This window comes from Denticeps clupeoides, chromosome 7 (genome assembly GCF_900700375.1).
Source record: "Denticeps clupeoides chromosome 7, fDenClu1.1, whole genome shotgun sequence".
NCBI classification, from domain to species: domain Eukaryota; kingdom Metazoa; phylum Chordata; class Actinopteri; order Clupeiformes; family Denticipitidae; genus Denticeps; species Denticeps clupeoides.
In genome coordinates, this window is record NC_041713.1 from 19,490,574 (window position 1) to 19,510,819 (window position 20,246).

Here is a 20,246-nt window from a genome sequence, read left to right on the forward strand (position 1 = left end):
TTTCTGAAAACGGGGGACACAGAACAAAACTAAGGTCTGTTAAAGTGACACTTAAATGTTCTGAAAGTAAAGTGGTAAACGTTTTAATAGGTGGAAAGCAAATACACTTTTTTGTAATTTACAATCATGTCACGCAGTCCTCTGCAGGACCTTTATTAATGCAGCGCTTCTAGTGCAAATTCGTGGTTTCTGCTACTTGTCCATTTTTGTGCCCTTTTTGGCTCACATGGGTCACCCCCCTGACTTAACACCGATCGGCGCAGCTTCTCTGAACTAATCTTCGTATGTAATAGTACTAAAACTAGACCGCGATTGTCTTACTTTCTCCTTCAAATCTTTAGCTTGTGCGGCCAGCCCAAAGGTGCAGCCCACACAGCAGAGCACTAAGTTGCCATAGGAACAGAACGTGGGCCTTTTAAACCGTACCCAGGCACACCCTCGAATAATGCAGCTGGAACGAGAGCTGATGCCCTGCGCTGCTCTCCTCTAATAAAGTGTGGCGAAGTAGGCCGAGGTTGAAGGTCTGCGGACCTGTTCTTCACCTGATTCACGGACCGGGATCACCGGACAGTGTATTTCCTGTGCGCTGTAGGGTTGGCATCGAGGAATTACTGAACCGGGAGCATTTTCAAGGCTGCCTGTATTTTTAGTTCGTTTTTGCCACCAAACCACGTAGACAGATTTTCAGTTAGTTTTCAAAAAAAATCTGTCCGTATCATGGCTGCGCGAAACCTTTCAGCGAGGTGTGTATTTTATGTGTGCTGCAAAATAGATTGAGGTGACCATATTTACAGTCTTTTCAAATGCATAGACCACGTATTTCATCGAATAAATTTTGCTTGAATTATACAATTCAAGCTGTTATACGATACAACGATCAGCCCGAATAATTGTTGTACAGTAGAAGATGAAAAACCAGATGTCCATTAATCCATTAAAAACTCTGCATCAGTTCTCAACATCGGCGAGCGCTCAGTAACTCACACTCAGTACTAGCATTCTGTCCTACAATTTTCACAGGTTCTGCTTCCAAAGACCAAAATTGGTCTTGGTGGTCTGAAGCCCTGAATTTCACCAGGGGGACTGACCCTGTCACTACTGACATAGTCGGATAAATCCCATAAAAGTACATATATGATTATTCTTGTAGTTGGCAGAGTAATTAATGGAATTCCAATAAAATTTGATGTCAGAAGTGACAAATTCCTTTGACCTAAAATGAATTGATTTAACCAAAAAATTAAAACGAGACATTAGAGCCGCAAGAAAACCAAATTCCTGCTTTCTTTGTGTTGTCCACAGGGAAAATTGTAACTGAACATGTTTGGCCTTGACAAACTGCCGAGTTCAGAGATGAACTCCTCTGTGACTCTGTGACCCTTTCAAATAAAACTTCAGTCTCAGCTTTCCGGTGATACCAGCCTCATGTATGAGGGGCCTGCGCTTCATCCAGGCCGGTTCTCCCAAAACTGCAGTGAAGCAGGTTAAAGTGGTGCAGCAGTGCGGTATGTCTCAAATTGTGGGCCAAGTATGTGAAGGTCTGACCTTTGACCTTTTGAAGACTGCAGCTTGAGAAAATATAGCATATAGCATCTCCGGACGTAACTTATATTAAAATTCTGTCATCGCATTCAGTGTTAAAAATGTCTTTACCTTTTTTAATATTTTTTTTTGCCTGGAGGAACGTGCAATTTTAATTTTAACATGCCAATGTTCTGAAAGAATTTGAAAAAAAAAAAAACCTGTGCAATGAATTATGGGTTGGGGTATGAAAGATTCATGGGATGAGACGTTAGCGGGAAGGTCCTTCCCGACCAATAAGGATCCATCAAATGTTTCCACCAAAGGGACTGGCCTGCAAGTTGTGACGCACCCGTGCTCTCTGCTTGTGGAAACGTGGTTCGCTTTGCTGACTGGTGACTTCATCCTTCAGGGTGGAAGGAACGTGCTGACTCTGGTCAGCATCAGTAAATAACAGTGTCACGGTGAGGATACGTGAGGATACGTGAGAAACGCGAATGTGGCCTTTGTGGTTGGCGGCGCGAGGTTGCGCCTCCTCTGATACCCTGGCACCCTTCGTTGGCGTAAGAGCTGCGAGTTGGCCGGCACACCGTGTCCTGGGTGGGGGGCGGGGGTTGGGGAAAGCCCTTGTGTGCGGCGCAGGCGGAACGTGGTGAAATGTGCCATGTGTAGAGCTGCTGCCCTGCCAGGGTCCTGCCTCGCAGAAGAAGGATGGGTGGGTGGCGAAACTAGCAAGAGAAAAGGCTGCCTGCATGAAATATGGAGATGATTCCACCGGCTACGGTCTACAATCCGGGTGTCACGTGTGTGTCACAGCGATGCAGAATTTAAAGCAGAATGTCATCTCGCGGACCTATGGAGATCTGATTTGTTTCTCATTAAAATCTGTAACTAAGCGAATACATTGCTTAATGGTCCCAAGTGAAGGGGGTGTAGTGTGTTTTGCCTATTTGCCTGAGCCGTGTGTCAATCATTATAGGTGGCGTAGAGGGAGTTAGTAGAATACATGTAAGTTGAATGCAACAAATTGTGCGTTAAGGTTGAGTTAGATTTAATTTACTATAGAACCAGGTAATAATCTGGAGCTGGACTTGAGCTTCTAGCAACTGAGATCTCCACTTTAGGGCCATTTTTCAGGGTCTGCAGCATTCATAGGCCTCATTGTCATCAGCATTTGTTTACTGGGACAGAACATGTTACAGCCGTTACTGGCTGCAATAGGTTTAGGACATGAAAGGCTCTACCCGTTATCTCTGGGACAGGACGAATTTCCATCCGTCTTCAGGAGACCCTTTTGAAGCGGTGCAGCCTGGTCGCTGCACTGTTGCATTTCTGGTCATCAAACGCAGCACCTGAATTGGCAGAACGTTGCAGTGCAGACTTTGCATCTATGTTTACCGCTTGTGTGCAGGAAAGATGATCTGAAATGAAACTGAACTGAACAAAAAAAAGAGGAATTCTGCATAACAGTGAGGAAAATTTTAATACAAATGATATAAATGTTGGTGTCTTGAATATAAATGTGCTGTAAATACAAAATGTGTGTTTGCAAAATCTCCCAGGATTGGAATGTCTTGGTTGTTGTGATTTATCTTCAAATGATAACATGTCATTGGGGCAGTGGCGGCCTAGCGGGTAAGGAAGCAGACCCATAATCAGAACGTTGCCCCCTCAAAACCCAGACGGCCAAGGTGCCACTGACGTCCCCTTGATCAAGGTACCGTCCACACACACTAGGTGATGGTTAAAAGCGGAGGACACGTGGAAAGACCCGACGTTATGGGAAAGGAAACACATAACAGAGCAAACAGAGCAAGGAGAGTTGAAGAATTTGAGGAAGTGCGAGTGACCGTTTGGCAACGATCCACCAAACCCAGAAGGAAAACTTTTTGGACTCTTTGCCAGGCAGTCACCAGCTGTGTCCAGGAAAGCCATGCGTTGGCCCATCTCGAAAGTCTGTCTTAAGCAACCAAAAAAAAAAAAAAAAAAAAGGAGAGTCAGAGGTGAAATGTGGCCTGGTTGCTGGTGGTCAGTCGCCGTGTCTCTGTAGTTCTGGACCGGGCCTATCGGTGCCCATTCTTGACTTCCAGACTTGCCATATCGTTTTCTCTGATGTAGGATTTTTGCATGTACTACAGCGATAGGGTCTTGTTTTTACAACAGTTATAGACCACGGTTCGAGGGCTAAAGCTCCTGGCTCCTCGTCCTCCCGACCCAAAGCCACAGAACTCTACTCTGACGTGAACCGTGGCTAGAAAATGTAGTTTTATGGGCAATAAAGAATTGCATTTAAACTGGGACTGATTGTATCTGACTTGTTACATCAGTAGCTGTAACATCAGGAGAATACGAACTGAATGTGTGAAGACCGATTAACCTTGACGTCAACACAGAAACCTTAAACCGCAGCCTTTAGAGGTTTTAGCCGTAACCACTCCTCAGTACGTTTCCTCAGTAGGTGTTTTAATAAAGAAAAAAGATTTTTTTTTACCTAACTGTGGTTTTTGCAAACAGTTACACCCCTAACACCAACAAATCAGTCAAGAAGGACCCGAAGCCACAATGAAATCATTCCTGCTCACAGAATTCTCTCGAATCTCCTAGATTACAGAATTTCAAGGAGAGATCTTTTTTAGCGATTATCAGCATTCAAATAAGGAAATATTACTGTTGCATTATGGGTAATGCTGCTATGATCATAAGGTTGAGGTACTCATGGCAATATAGAATGATATCTATGATGGAACTTTCTGGATTTGCCCCGGTTTCTAAATCTTGGCTTTAGTTTCTCTGGTACAGTAGGTCAGACAGTGTGTGTGTGTGTTTGTGTACGTGTGTGTATGTATTTGCACACACACTTTTTTCCCCTGGTTATCTGGCATGTCGTGTTTGTTTTGTAAGTTTCCCCTCTCTTTTCTCCCACTTTCATTAGCAACCTTGACTTATTATGTACACAGAGCCATCCTGTGATTTTTATCGTTCCTGATTCCATTCACATTTCCAGTCCAAACTACATTTCTACACATTAAGCACAAACAAAAGTTGGGACGTCACACACTGCCGGACAGAAATATCACCCCAGCTAACGCTACTGTTAATCCTCTCAGCCCACCAGAATCGCATGTCCAAGCCTGCTCCCTGACCGCGGTTAAAAATACCCATCAGGCCGAGACAGACAGCCACATTCTCTGGACGGGGGCGTCAGGTGCTGCCAACGGCAAGACGCGCCGCTTTTAACTCCTTTTTTTTTTAAGCTTTCATGTTCGGAGGACCTTGTGTAAGTGTTTGTTCTTGTAGCTCAGGCCTCCTGGGCCGCACTTTGACAAGGACGTTCTGCTCTGCGATCGTCTGGCCATGACATCATCAATAAGGGCTGGTGTGTGTGACCGGGCCGGGGTTATGTAACCGTGCTGATGTTTGACACAGTAGAGCCGTGTCTGATCTGTCATGCGCCGCCTCTGTGTCGACATTCAACAGACGCCCTGTGTGAAGGCTGAAAGCCGTGCATCCTGTGTGCATCATGCTCCCTTAAACTCATTTTTTTTGTTTGTTTTTAATGAGATCTAAAAACGGAGATCTCGTTAAATCTAGAAATGATGACGCGTGACGCAGACTGCAAACTGCCGTGTAAATGGTCGTGGCGTGGGCATGAAACCCCCCGCTTACGGACATGCAAGTCTGGCCTGTCCCACTGAGAACCACCTAGAGCCATGGAGACTGATCCTTTGATCTTCTTTTCTGATCTTCAACCCAAAAAAAACAAGAAAAAGAGTCAACAGTAATAATGAGAATTTAGGCATTTAATAAAAGATAATAATCTGTCTGAGAGCATGATAAATCTCTACTTAAACAATGCACAGTATTATTGTTGCAAAGAGCTTATGGCGACTGTTTACGGTTCAACCAGTCCTCCCACAGTTACAGTTTTGTTGCCCCTTGTTTATTAATTATTAATGCTGCAACTTGTAGTTTTGTTTCTGGTTTTGAGGAATGGTTTTGTTTCAGGAATATTAAATATTCCTAATGTTGTGTAAATGAATTAAAGGGGGCGGGCATTTTTTGTAAACCATCAAATCGTTTACTTTGATGCATTCAGCGTATTTTTTTTAGGAATTCATGGAAATTAAGATTTTTGATTTTTAGTTTTTGCAACAATTTCACGTTTTGTTTTATGAAATACATTCATGTTTGCTTGTGCCATTCCACCAATAGCACTTGACTCACTGGTGCCTACATGAGCTCCCTGGAGTAAAGGGGAAAGAATTGTAGTTCGTTTTCACTCACTTTCAGAATATTTCAGAACAAACAAGAACGCCTTTTTTCCCTCTTAAACCAAATTAAGTTTCAGTATTTAGCACACTGTTAAAACACAAACCAACTACAAAACAACAACGCTGCACTCTACTGCTGGGAGAAATTCAAGAAATGATGAGTTTGGTTGAACTCCATGACCTGCCTGTGAGTCTGACAATCCTACAGCTCCTCACTTAAGCCATCATGGGAGATCAGCCCCTGGGTTCAGTGGAAGGTCAGAGGAGCCACGGTCAACCAGTTGTGGAGGTCTTTTATCATTAAGACGTAATCAGATCAAGTCACTTGCGGTGCCGCTTTTGTCTTTTTCTCTTCCCCGTAGTCCACCGCTGTTGGCAGGTTTAGCAGCATTTTGTTGTCTAAATTTCTCAGGTTCCCATGGACGTGTCTCAATTTACGACTTTGTCATGCATACTGCTCCTGTCCCCTACCCGCCAACACTTCCTCGCCTCTTCTTTCCCCTTATCTTCAGCCGCATCTGAGAGCTCCTGCTTCCTGCCGTATAGCAAGAGTAGAGGTGGCTGCTGGGAAGTGACGGTCACCCTCCAGCTCACTACAGTCGTACCGAAGGTCCACGGGAAAAACAGCACCGAGGAGGGACGAGCGGGAGAAGAAGAAAAAAATGAGCAGATGGAGAGGGAGATTAATTTTTGTACATAATTGTTTAAATCAGAATGGACTCGCCGAGGCCCCTCCCCCACTCCGCCTAACACCCTTTAAATCTGGGGGTGCGATTGTGGATTTTCGGGGCCTGTTTTTTAGGTCGTCACCATGCAGGTCGTGCAGCAGGAGTTAGAAGAGGAAGCTAGGTATGATGATGATGGGGAGGACGATGCTCGTCGGGGTTTTGTAATTAAAGCCTTCACTGACTTAGAAAGCCGTGTAATCTGACGACTAAGCTGCTTGCAGAACATTAATTCCTGGTTGATGGTTCGTTTGCCTCCTCTATCTTGTAAGAACGGCCCACAGCCATTCTTTCCTAGTTGTTTTCGCGCTTCTGCCGACATTTTGGCCAATAAAAATAACATATTCTAGCCTGGGTGACCGTGAGGACGGAGGGGGTGGGGGTGGACCTGAAGCCTTCCGCCAGATTGGACTGCAAATGTGGAGGTGAAATGGAGCGAAATGGCGCCCACAGTCCACGGAGAGCTGCCAGGCGAGAGAGGGAACGCAAGAAGAGATGCTTCTATTCAGTCTAAGCAATTCCGACCTGTGTGTGTGTGTGTGTGTGTGTGTGTGTGTGTCTCTCTCTTCCGGACTAGTCCAGGCTGATCACCTGTTGCTTTTTGGCCCTTCGGTGCTGAGAACTGGCGTTGTCTCGCCGGGTCTCATCTGCAGCTCGTTTGTTTCAAAATAAATGCATTTTAAAAATGTACGAGACTGAATGAAATGTTAAAAGATTTAATGAAACACCAAGAGACCTAAGACGAGTGTAAGAACGCCATGAATCATTAAGCACATTAAAGTATTCTGAGCTCTTTGTTGGTGTGAGTGGCTACATTACACTCACTGCAACTCCAGTATCTTGGAAAAACAAACACACACACTTGTCTTTCGGACACTGAGCTATTTAAAGTTGCTTAGGGTGCAATGAAAATAGTAATATTTAAAAAATATATTATTTATGTTACAAAATATATTGAAGCTCGGCATCTCTATTCCGACATGACAGAAACCAAAAGTAAAATATAAAATTAAATGGCCTGGCCTGGAATATCCAGGGAAATGAATGGGGAATCAGGGATCTGAACGTTGATTTAACGTTAAATCAACGTTCAGATCCCTGATTCCCCATTCACTTCCCTGGATATTCCAGGTCCAGTTCTTTCATAACAGAACAAAATTCATATGCGTTTGGGTTTCAGGCTACTTCTTACTGCCGATGATGTGGCAATGCATCTCAGGTTGTTGTTTTTTTTGGTTATGAAAAATATGTAATTAACTTTTTTGATTAACAGACTTTAAATGATGAAACCATGTCGCAAGAACGCCTCAATTTGCCATATGCCTGTCTCATGGCCCACATGTGTCTCAAGTGGAATGATGCGTGCACACCCACTGGGTGTTTCCGAATGAACAGATAGTTTTACAGTGTCCCTCCTTGCAGCTGTCCTGGTCCTTTAACTCGGACGTGGAAAATGCCCTAACTCTCAACACTACAGATTGAGGTCATTAAATCTCACGTTAATCTGTCTGAAATCAAGCCTGCAAATATGTTCAGTGACAGGAAGTGAATTCGTGTACTTAGTTCCCAGTCTGAAATATGCTCATTCATGTAGCCATGGCGACATGCTTTCTACGTTCTGGGTGTCGGGGGAAGTCGGGGGAAATGTGCTGATTTCTGCGGTCGTGGGGGAAAGGTAAATGTGTTTGCCCTGTCTGTGTCTGTTTTTGTCCATATAAACTTGTTATACAGTCAACAAATGGAGAAGCTTCTCTCAACAGCAAAAGTTTTGAGAGCCTATGACCTTGGCAGAACAGTTAAGATGTAAAATGATCTGTCCTGTAATGCTTGTGTCTCACGTTTGTCTGTGCATATGCGTTGCATGACTTCGCTAAAGTTCATATATTGTACAAATAGCTGGAGCTGAACGTGGACCTGTGAGGTTGAGGAGGAACTTAGTGGTAAGTGTGGTGCTTGTCTGCTTGTGCTAGTAATGAGAAAGAAACACAATGTTTAACGATGTTTGTGCATGTGACTTATTGACAGGCCCAGGTTTAAATAGTCTAGGATGAGGAAATAGCATGCATGAGATCTGTCAGTCATCTGAGACCTATAAAATTCTAAATCATGTTCCTCATGACAGAATTAATGAAAGAATTCAATTTTAAAAATGTGTTTATCTTCATCAAGATACAGATCACCTCGGAGCGGCATCTATTTGTTTACGAATATCCTGCCAATGACCTCACATCAGTCCCACGCTTAGCGTGTAGCCATGCGCGTTGCACCAGTTTGAAAGTAGTGCACGGACTCCATGAGACCTACTGGGTGGAGGAGCTGAGATCCCAGTCGCAGCCCCTGGAATAACTGGAGGTGAATGGGGCCAAAGCGAGTCTGTAGAGTTGCTCCTGACAAAGGTTGACGCTTCGGCTCTATTCCCGATTGCGTCCATAGTTGAACACTAGACAGCATTAGAAATGCCCTGTTGGACTCACCTCGTGGTCACATGACTCGGGGTACAAACAACTTGTTTTCAAACCGTTTTTTTCCTCAGTTTAAGGTGGACTTCATTCAAGAGATTTGCTGGTCCTGCTCCAACTCGGAGTTTGCCAACCCCTGCTTGTGCGATGATGGATAGACTCTTTGTAGGCTCTGTCTGTGATTGCCAATCTATGCGAAATGAATCAGTATTTGCAGGGAAGGAATTGTAGGAGTTGCAAAACAGCCGTGATGGAGAAAAACAATGTTCGCTCCAGGACTGCGTGTTCCTGCCTTTCCAAGAATTAGGAGAGCAAGTGAATTGCTTTATTATTTCTGAGGGAGATAATATTTTCCATTATGGCCATTATTCTGCCATGTTATGTGATGGCTCTGATTCTCCATAAATAGATAGAAAGGTGCTATGTATTTTCATGCTGCTAGGAATGCCTGAGGATTTGGTGCCGTAATAAAGACCACCGTGTTATATATGCTGGAGATGTTGATCCACGCGGCTCCACCGTGCCTTTCGGGGGGGGGGGTCTAGTTTCATATCTGACTGGCAGCTGCTCGCCGCCATATCTGTGCTGGTGGCCAGAGGCTCTTTCCACTGAGTTCAGGGTGTGTGTCAGCGTGTGCCGGAGTCGATATGTGTCTTTTAACCTGTCAATACACACAAATCGCGCTGCTCTGGTGTCCTGGTTCGGAGACGTTTCAGGGAGCCAGTCCCTCCCGTGCAGTATTTGAACGTCTCCTATGATATTTTGCACGCTGCAGCAAGACCGGGAGGTCGCGCCATTAGCCCCCAGCCGAAGCTTTATGGCAACCACACTCACTGTTGACCTATCAACAGTTCAGCATGGGGAGCAGTAGGGAGTGGCGTCTGTGTGTGTGTGTGTGTGTGTGTGTGTCTGAACACCCACAGCCTTCTCAGGTCCGACCTGATGTCATCCTAAAGTCATTTCTGATCAGGAATCCGCTCTTCAGACAGTAGCACGCTGTGAATGAGCTATTGTGTAAAATACGCATCGGCGTTTTGCACAGGGACGGGTTCCCCATCCCAGCTCGCACATCTAGGTAACAGCCTGACCTTTCAGCTTAGCGTGTGTGTGTGTGTGTGTGTGTGTGTGTGTGTGTGAGTGTGTGAGTGTGTGGTGTGTTCATTACACACCCGATCTGGTGACTATGCTGAAGGCTGCTCGAGCTGCGAAGTTGCATTTATCTGACCTTGGCACATCACCAGCCTCAAAGGTCAGAATCCAGTGCACTTTAAACTATGACCCTTGACCCATGCGCATTGTTTCGCAGTGTTGTTTGTGTGCGCAGTGTGTGTTGAGCTCTTTGTGCTGTAATGGCTTCACAGAAATGTGCGTGTACGTAAATCTCAGTTTTCAGGCCTGTTTGTGAATTTTCAGCGTGACCGACCATGAGAGCATCAGGTAGAAGATAAGGACTTCCTCTCTTTTTTTGGTCAGTGGCCAAAAAAGCGAAGCAAAAAAAAAAAAAAAAAAACGTTGCTTATCGCGCAGTCTGCTGGTCCCCTGACCTTGTTGCTCCTTTAGTTAAATTGTTCTTATCGCCATCTAGCTTCTCCTCTTGGTCGTGCCCGATTGTGTTCATGCTGCTGCTCGGCCCTCCCCCTCCTGCACAATACCTCCTCTCCTCAACCCCTCAACATCTTCCCCCGGTCGCTGTCCTTGTGCGGATGGAGGTGGGGTGCCCGTCATCTTCAGATGAGTGGAGCGACGCGAGGGAATGGAAACGGCACGGCCTTGCTGGGCTTTGCGCTGATAACGTTGTTCAGAAAAATAATCACCCGATCACAATCATTACATTTTAGCTCTCGGTTATGAACATGGGTGGCACTTTTTGCGAATTTTCAGCCCTCTGTATCAACTCTGCAGCCGCACTGACATCCAGTAGCCGAGAGGAGAGCACGCGGGCCCTGTTCTAGACCGTGTCCTTCGGAACATTGCAGGCCAAACCCCAGGACATCTCGCAGCAACATGCTGCGGCTCTCCTGGGAAGTGTTGTCTCACGGTGGCTTGTTAGTTTTAATTAGCTAGAGCGGAGCCACCAGCCATTACAATATGCTGAAAAGGTCAGGGTTCCCATACCCGTGCCTGTTCGTGATGTTTTTTTTTTTTTTTTTGTGAGACTTAAACATATGAGGGCAGTGGGTTAGGGAACATGGCATGCTTACACGTCGATTCAATCTGGTTGTGTAGTGACATTTAGAGCATTAGGGCCACTGTCACGATGGCGCTAATGTCACTGACTGCTGATTGCCTCTCTGTCCATTCAGGTTTGATGCATTATTAAATGACAAATGTAGCCTGTAGACTGGGTTAAACTGGCACAAAAATGTGAATATCATGTTTTCTATGCATTTTGAAATCTGGTATCTGAGGAAGAGGATAGAAGGACGAAGACGGTCGAAGGAAATTCCTGCTGATGAAATGGTTTATGCGGTTTGAAGGAAGTGAACCTGGCTTGCACTGGACTGATACAATGAGAGGACGTTAACCAAATGAGGTTTCACGGTGCTCTGTTGTTTTTCTGCTTCGGACACACACTCTCATCATTTGTATTCAGAGCTCGAGGACATGGTGAGGACATGTTTACCCCTATTTAGGTCCATATGTAGGTTAAGCCCCCGCTTATTTTTGTTGCTTATTTTTGGTGTCTGTGTCCTCCCACTCTCTCGCACTCTCTCTCTTATTCTGTCTTTGTCTTCGTCTTCCACTTTAGTCCATTTCTGAAGACATGTTCTAGCTGCTGTGTTTATTGTTATGTAAGCAGCATGGCTTTTTGTGCATGCAGGGCAATGGGGACTCACCTAAACACATCAGAACACACACACACACACACACACACCTGCAGATAGAGACAACCGCATGAATGTACTTATTATTTAATGCCCTGTTGTGTGCATGTGTGAGTAACAGCGACACTCTCCACAAGCTTTTAATATTATTGCACTCAAAATATGGTAAAATAATGCTGACAACCCCCTTTAGGGCAATCCCATCATTCTGGATATGTTATTTTAGCATTTTAAGGGACTCCTACTGTGCTCCTTTATGCTTCCATGTGGCAGACTGTCCAGATGGCCTACGAATATGAGCGCACACACACACACACACACACACATGCACTCACTCACTGGCTGCGTGTGTGTTGTGTGAGAGCGAGTAGGAGGATTTAGATAGGCACGCAGGCCCTTGTGAGCTCAATTAGGTCAGAGTACAGATCTGCAGCAGTCTGTCAGATCCAGCAGGGCCACAGGGATCAGCCACCGTCACTGCTCCTACACACACACACACACACACACACACGGCTCCTAATGCTTTCGCGCCACACATGCGTATTTGTGTTTTGTGTGCAGGATGGGCTGTGTTCAGGGTAAACACTGTTCTGCTTAGTCATTGGCACAGACCGTTTTTGGAAGTGTGGTGAAAATGTGCTCAGAGTGCGTGCTCAGATGAAATATTTACTGACAAATGGTCTGAAGGGAGCATGCAGTCAATTGCACAGCCTCTTCGAGAGACCCCTTTCAGAAGACGTTACCTATTATGTAAGTTATTGTGGGAATTGTGCATTTTTATTGACTGATGTCCGAGAGGAAATTGATTTTATGTGTTTGGCTTGTCTGCACTCTTTTTTTTTTTTCTCTCTCTCTTCTAAGCTCTCCTCGGAACGTTCATGTAGACCTGCGGCTTTTGCATTTGCTACGGTTGTTACTTGAATAGTCTTAAGCATAAAGTTTAGTTGCTGAAAGTAACTCAGCAATCCCAAGGCAAGAACCGGGAGAGCTTGTTTTGGCTGAAACATTTGTTTTGTAAATGTGTTTGATAGATTTAAAGTTAGAATAAATCTTGAAAGCTTACTATCTCAGCATGATTGACATTGAGCCCGTTCCTTTGCATAATGCCAAGAGCAGCATGTTTCCATATTTCTATATATTTTCCAATATATGGTTTTACATACTTTTAAGTTTTAAATAATTAAGGGCTGCAACTAACAATTATTTTAATAATCGATTACTCTGTCGATTATTTTTTGATTAATCGTAGAATCGGATAAAAAACAAAAGCATTCATAATAATAAAATAAAAATGGACTAACACAAAAAATACACATGTATGCTTTACATCTGCCAAATATATAGACTTTTTTTTTTAAAATAAAGTGCCACCTGAGCTGCCAGAACGATAAATAATTTATAAAAAATAAAGAACAATACAAATCAGAAAATTTAACAGGATTTGTTTGAATGTCAGAACTTGTTCTCTACACTACACTGCAGATGCACACACTCACAAACTCTCACACTGACACACACACACACTTACTCTCTCTCAAGCTCACTTGAAGCTTATTCCTTAAATTATTACCATCAATGTAGTAAGTGCAAGGTTCATTTATACACCACATTTAAACACAGCTTAAATCAAGATACATTTACTAGACACATGAAATAGCATAAGAAATGATGTCTTGTTTTCTGAAAAAACACCTCAAAATTAAGTGATTGTTTGCTTAAAACAAGCAAAATTATCTGCCAATGGGGTAAGAAAACTAATCTTAATGAGATATAATCTCAAACAGAAGTTTTAAGCATCACTTAATTTTCTCATGCCATTTTTCTTGTCTAGTAATCTTGATTTAAGATTTTTTAGATATTTGGACTGGAAACGAGACAAAATTACTAGTTAAGAAAAGCTTTTTTTTGCAGTGTAGCTATACATGACAACAGATTGAAAAATGAATGGTCCAAAAAAGGCTAGTGAATAAAAACACGTCTTTAGTCTTTTAATGCAAAGTGCAAAGTAACTATAGCACCCCTGCTTTACTACTGTTATTAACGCGCTTACACTAACTTGTCATAACGAGTAAACACCAGCACCAGGGACATTACGTTCCTCACTTCAAAACGGAACTAAAGTAGGATTCTGTAGTGACTTCCCCTGCTGCTGAACTCCCTTCTTCCTCCTCAAACACTCCAACATGTTTGCGTTTCAGGTGCTGGATCATTGCCGTGGTGCTCCCGTGCTGTGCCATGTCGCTTTTGCATATTTTCGCGCAGATTTTTCTACCTCCGCCATGTATCTGTCCTCTACCTCCGCTCGTTTTTTTTATTTTTGCTCCGCGCTGTCTATGAGGCGCCAAACTCTGCTAGTATCTGTGCGTGAGAGAGACCGAGTGTGTTCACTCCGCTCCGCGCTCAAATAAAGTTTTTATTTATTTTTTTAATAATCAAATGTCTCCACATCGCGCGACACAACGAATCGATTAGGAAATTAGTTGCAAACTCTTTTAGTAATCGATTTATATCGATTTATATCGATTTAATCGATTCGTTGTTGCAGCCCTAAAATAATTTTTCCTATTTAGATAGGAAGGGGCAAGATTGGTGTAGAGATGGAATGTGAACCCGCACAAGAAGATGATCTCACTGATCTAACGTAGAAGGAGAACAGAAGATGACCAAGCACTGTACCTTGGAGGACACCTGTGTAGAGTCTGCATAGAGCTGAAATGGATCCCTAGGTAGGAAGTAAGTCATTGGTATGCGGATGAAGACTCGTAATGATGGACAAGATACGTGTCACCGTGTCGAGTGATTTGAAAAAAAGACTGAACATCTAACAGCATGCAGCCAAACAGCCAAAAGTGCTGTCTCTGTGATTAGGATTAGGACCATGGAGGTGGCTCTGTGAGCGAAAGACAGTTGATTGCAGTCAGTGCAGTCAGAGATTATCAATTCTTTCCTTTGCTTCCTAATGTAGTTGTGTTGTTTTGTATCTAAGGGGGGTTTTGTTAGGATTGGAATGATCCTTTTGAATGCCGACATTATGGAACCAGACATAATCGAGCCACTGCTGATTGTACAATTTAGCATAGTAATTTATTTGACAGACCAAATGCAAATACCAAATCAACTATCTGTAAAGCCGTGGGGAAATGAGCAACAGAAATCAAGCAAACAGCCAACGAGACGAGGCCTGAAGTGACAGCAAGGCACGTTCACTTCAGCAGTACTAATGCATGCATACAGGGCGAAGTCGACTGGTCAGTACTCAGGTAAAGGGGATCGAGCGGGTGAGTTGCTCATGCCGCAACGGGGGCTGGGCCAGGCGTCACACTGTGGAGGTAGCCTGTTTGCTGATCATTTGCTATTTTGCCATCAGATCGAGGCAAGTCTATTTTGGGTATGAATTTCAAAGTAATGCTGTCCAAAACACATCCATTACATTTTCAGGGCTTCTGTTCTATTTTTGAGAGTTGTTTTTTATGATAGAGTACCCAATTAAACTCAGTTCAATGCCTTATGAAGGGCCAAGCTTTGTTGGTACTACTTTCAGAGGGGAAATTCCACTTCAAGGACTCATCTCTGGGTTTTTATGTATTTTTTTTTTAGAATGGGAAAAGTTATTTCAATGAATTACATATCAGCAATGCATTCTCAAACCTGACGTGTTTGCACTTTCTGGCTCAACTTGATGAAAATGTTCAATAATCTCTGGTTATATATAGTGTACAGTGCATTTTCTCAACCACTAACTGCTGCATGTAAGCATCCAACAGGGTGGTTCCGTCCATTAGCAGTTACATCTCTGATGTGATGAGTGAACCAAATGAGGGATTTCAATGATGGATATTTTAAAGCACTTATGTAAGTCGCTCTGGATAAGAGCATCTGCCAAATGCTGTAAATGTAAATGATAATTTTTAGTGATAGACAACCCACTGGTGATGTCATTTCCCTTGTCAGCCTGAGGAGGATATGTTTGAGCTAGAAGAAGCCACTTTAATGTGTCCATTACTGCGTAATGAAGTGCCAGAGGAAATATCAGGTTTACAGTAAATTTTGACATCAGATAGTAGATGTTAGTGGTAAAACCACATGGCAGCTTCTATTAAATCCATTATGAGCAGACATTTAGAAGAGAGTGCACATTCGCTTTTATGAAACAGGCGGGGCTTTAAGACTAAGAAACTGAAATCAATTTGCTTTGAGTTATCTTGATATCTGTTGTTGGTTGTAGTAATAAAATAAACCATGCAATGTCCATACTGTATAATGATGACTGAAATGTGAGCTAACCACATTAATTGGCATGATCTGTCAGCAATTAGCATATGTGACTATGGTTAGATAATATATGTAATAATTCCAGAATGTTCTTCTTGTAACATATGAAACATATCTTTGTTGTTAAAATAAAGTAAAAAACAAAACATCAGAGCTTTTTGGGCCATATTATTTAATTTAATGGAGGCAGAAATGTTGCAGAGATTATATTCTCAGAAACTGATAGTGGAAATGCTTTCCCCACGGGTGCTGAGTTACAGTATTTAAATAGATACTCTGTGACTTTAAATAGCCCTCCTGTAGCTCTGAACATGGCCTGGACCCTCCAGGAGAATGTAGGTGCAAAGCCACTGACTTCAAGTGGCTGCTGCGATAACATGTTTTAAACCAAGGAATGGGATTTTGATATCACTATCTGTAGCATTGTAGCCATTTGGGCTTAAACAGATTGTTGATTAGTCTATTATATTGATTACTTCAAAATGTTGACGCAGAATGTTTAGTATCAGTTGAATTGTTATGTAGTATCATATTGCAATTAATGAATGCATTAACTGCAGTAGTAAATCAGTGAATTAGCGTAGTGTCCTGTCCAATTTCATCTTCTTCCATGTGTTCCCTCATTAATGTTAAACCACCCACATCTATTGATCGTTAGTTAGTCTGTTGGTTTTGGGAATATTAATAACTCTGTTTAATGATTTTTATATCAGATTCAACCCTGTAATTGTTAGAGGTGTGAACCTTCACTGGTCGATTAAATTACAATTACCAGTGCCTCAATATGATTCATTGTGATGCATCCAATAAATTTACTACATAGGCACATTATGTTTTCAAAAACAAGAGTTAAGGTCTCATACATCTTTGTAGATGCTTTAATTTAAGTGAAAGTGAGGTGATTGTCATTGTGAAACACTGCAGCACAGCACACAATGACAGAACGAAATGTGTCCTCTGCTTTTAACCATCACCTTGGTGAGCAGTGGGCAGCCATGACAGGCACCCAGGGAGCAGTGTGTGGGGACGGTGCTTTGCTCAGTGGTACCTCAGTGGCACCTTGACCGATCGGTAACCTTCTGATTATGGGGCACCTTTCTGAACCGCTAGGCCACCACAGCCCCAAGAGAAACATTTGTTACAATGAACAGAATAACTCTGCGTTCAGTGTGCGCTTACCTGAAGTACAAATGCCTGAAAATCGCATGGTTTAGATGTTCGTGGAATCAGGTGAGCATGGACTAAACACGGACCATTTTTCTGCTCATTGGAGAAAATCTAAAGCTGCCCACAGTGCAAATAATGTGTGTGGTTTTCTAAACTCCTGGTAAGACGATAATGTCATGTTCTAGATCTCTGTACACGCAGAGACTGTTAAGATCAGCTTTTCCTCCATTCCCTCTTGCCCTCTTTGATTCTATTGGTCGCGTGAAAATATGTCACGGCACGCAGTCAAATTTCAACAAACGTTTAAATTCAGGTCAAAATAGTAGTGTAATTTAATTTGGCAGTAACCTTATATGTGATCAGTAATGCTAATTTGTCATAATGGATACGGCTTTCTGTTCCACCTCCTTGTGAGGCAGCATGGTCAGACCACAGGTCAGGATAGGGGCATAGATTGACCGGTAAATCGAAGTGTTTTTACACTTAGCTGATAAGCTGATGTTGATCCGGTCCACTGATTCATCTCATGATCCACTTTTCCATCACTCCTGAGCGGGATTCCAAGATGCATGAACTCGTCCACTTGGGGATAGTGACTTACCCCTGACCTGAAGAGAGCATTCCACCCTTTTCTGGGAGAGAACCATGTCCTCTATTTTTGATGTGCTGATTCTAATCCCAGCCACTTTACACTCGACTCCAAATTGTTTGAGTGCTCAGCAAAGTCCATGGTCATTTGGGTACAAGAGGACTAAATCATCTGCAAATAACAGGGATGTCAACTCCGGGTCCTCAATCTAGACTCCCTTCCATACAGCTTCTCTGGGTGAATCTCAACTTCAGTAACAAGAGGATGATCCATCCAGAGGTTTCTTGCACTGCCTCCTGATTAGATGGCATGTTCTCTGGGTTCCTCAAAGGTTCCCCAAAATATTCCTTCCACAACTTAATTTCCTTGAGGTTGTTTAGGACAGTCTAGGTAGGCAAGCACACACTTTTTAACAGGATAGTTTTGAGGCGTTCCATAGACACTGCAATCTCCTCCGTTGCCTTACCTTTTGCTGCCTCACCTTTGTGGCCTGTTGGTACCTTTCAGTTGAATCTACAGAACTATAGAAGCATTGCCCTGAAGGCCATCTCCTTCAACTTGACTGCTTCGCTTATCACTGAAGTCCACCTTCGGGTCCTTGGGTGGCCTCCTGACCACAGCTACTGCCTTCTGACCTCTCAGAGGTATGATTTAGAATTCATCTTGCACAGTGGGCTCTGCCAGTCATTTCCAGAATATGCTCACAGTTCGCTTGGATCTCCCAGGCCTTACTGGCCTTTGCACCATGCTGTGAAATAGAAACTCCGCCAATTGGTGATCAGTTAATAACAGCTTGCCCCTCTCTTCACCCAGGTGTCCCAAACATGTGTGTGATGAAATGGTAACAAAATTGCTAATAGACTTTTGGCCTATGAATCTGTGGTGCCATGGACTTTTTAAAGCTTCCCTATTTTTGAATATTGTGCTTGTTATGGCCAATCCATTACCTGCACAGAAGTCCAGAAACAGTTCACAGCTCTGGTCCAGATTTGTGAGGCAAACTCCTCTCATATGTGATGAATTCTCCTAGTGTGTGGCACCCACTCAAGATCCCTGTTTGCCTACTCCAAGAAGGCAGAGTATTCTGTGCTGCTATTTGCTCAAATATGCACAATTAGCAGGTTTCCTCTTTGCTACTCTAATCTGCATTGAGGAAACCCTGGTACAAGCTCACTGGTTCAAAATGTCCAACATCCACCTGAGGCATCATACCTGCGGGAACTCTACAGTCAGAAAATGACTTATGTGATGACAAACAGAGAGACAAAATACATAGATATAAGAACAATATAAATATAGAAAGAGTCTAAATTTAATTATAAAAAGATTGATATTCTGAAAAATACCTTGTGGCTTATCTATTTTGTAGAAACATCTGCTATTAACCTGACTTTTAATTAATTAATTGGTGTTAGAAATAGCTGAAATGAAGAGCTAAAACCTACCAAATTATGTTTAATGCATTGAAATGAATTAGTTTCACTGGAAAAAGATTTATCATTTAATCAAGACAGAAAGGTCCAATTTTGGCAAGACAAAAGTTTTGTCGCCTAAACAGAAATTACAGAATATGTTGATTTACAGAAGTACAAAAAAATTTACAGAAGTACAAAAATATGTCAGCAAATTAAATAGTGGTGCTGTGAGATCCAAATTTCATATCTTGTATGACTTTCTTGAGCTTGAAGGACTGCATCCATGCGGTTGGCAAGGATTCATACAATTTGTTGATGAAGTCATCAGCAATAGCAGAGAAACCAGTCTTGCAGGCCTCCCAGAGATCATCAATATTCTTTGGTTTCCTCTTCCATGCTTCCTCTTTCATCCTACCCCACACATGCTCAATGATGTTCGTGTCTGGTGACTGGGCAGGCCAATCCTGGAGCATCTTGATCTTCCTCTCCTTGGGGTACTTTGTTGTGGAGATGGAAGTATGTGATGGAGCACCATCCTGCTGCAGAATTTGGCCTCTTTTATGGTTGGGAATATAAAAGGTAGCTAAGATTTCTTGGTATTTCAGACTATTGATGTTGCCCCCACACTGGATGTAACCCCAGTCCATGATTTTTCCGCCACCAAACTTCACTGTTTTGTGTTTGAATCTCAGATCCATGCGGGCTCCGGTAGGTCTCCTGCAACTGTGGTGTAAATCAATAGAAGATTCATCTGAAAAATCCACCTTCTGCCACTTTTCCAGCGTCTATCCTTTTAGCAGGCTGTGGGTGTTGGCAAATGCCACACAGTTTTTCAATTGTCTTTTGTTTAGTGCTGCCTTCTGGGCACTGATTCGACCATGGAGGCCATTTCGAGACACAATCTGACAAACTGTTCTGGTTGTCACAGGGACTTCAGCAGTGGATCTGGTCTTCAGCCTCTTGATAATCAACACTTTAGTCTCAGGGTGAATGTTATGCATG

The 20,246-nt window shown here is 43.1% G+C and overlaps 1 protein-coding gene across 4 annotated transcripts in view; it reads left to right on the forward strand.

Annotated features, from left to right (window-relative positions):
- stat5a (signal transducer and activator of transcription 5a) overlaps positions 1 to 20,246 on the forward strand; it is a 55,046-nt gene that overhangs the window by 1,028 nt on the left and 33,772 nt on the right. The window contains exon 1 of one of the 4 annotated variants that reach the window (XM_028986889.1): positions 12,430 to 12,551. The exons of the other annotated variants lie outside the window; for them this stretch is intronic. The gene's annotated coding sequence lies outside the window, so the exon portion shown is untranslated. Of the gene's footprint in view, positions 1 to 12,429; positions 12,552 to 20,246 lie in introns of those variants that run through there. 4 annotated transcript variants of the gene reach the window in all.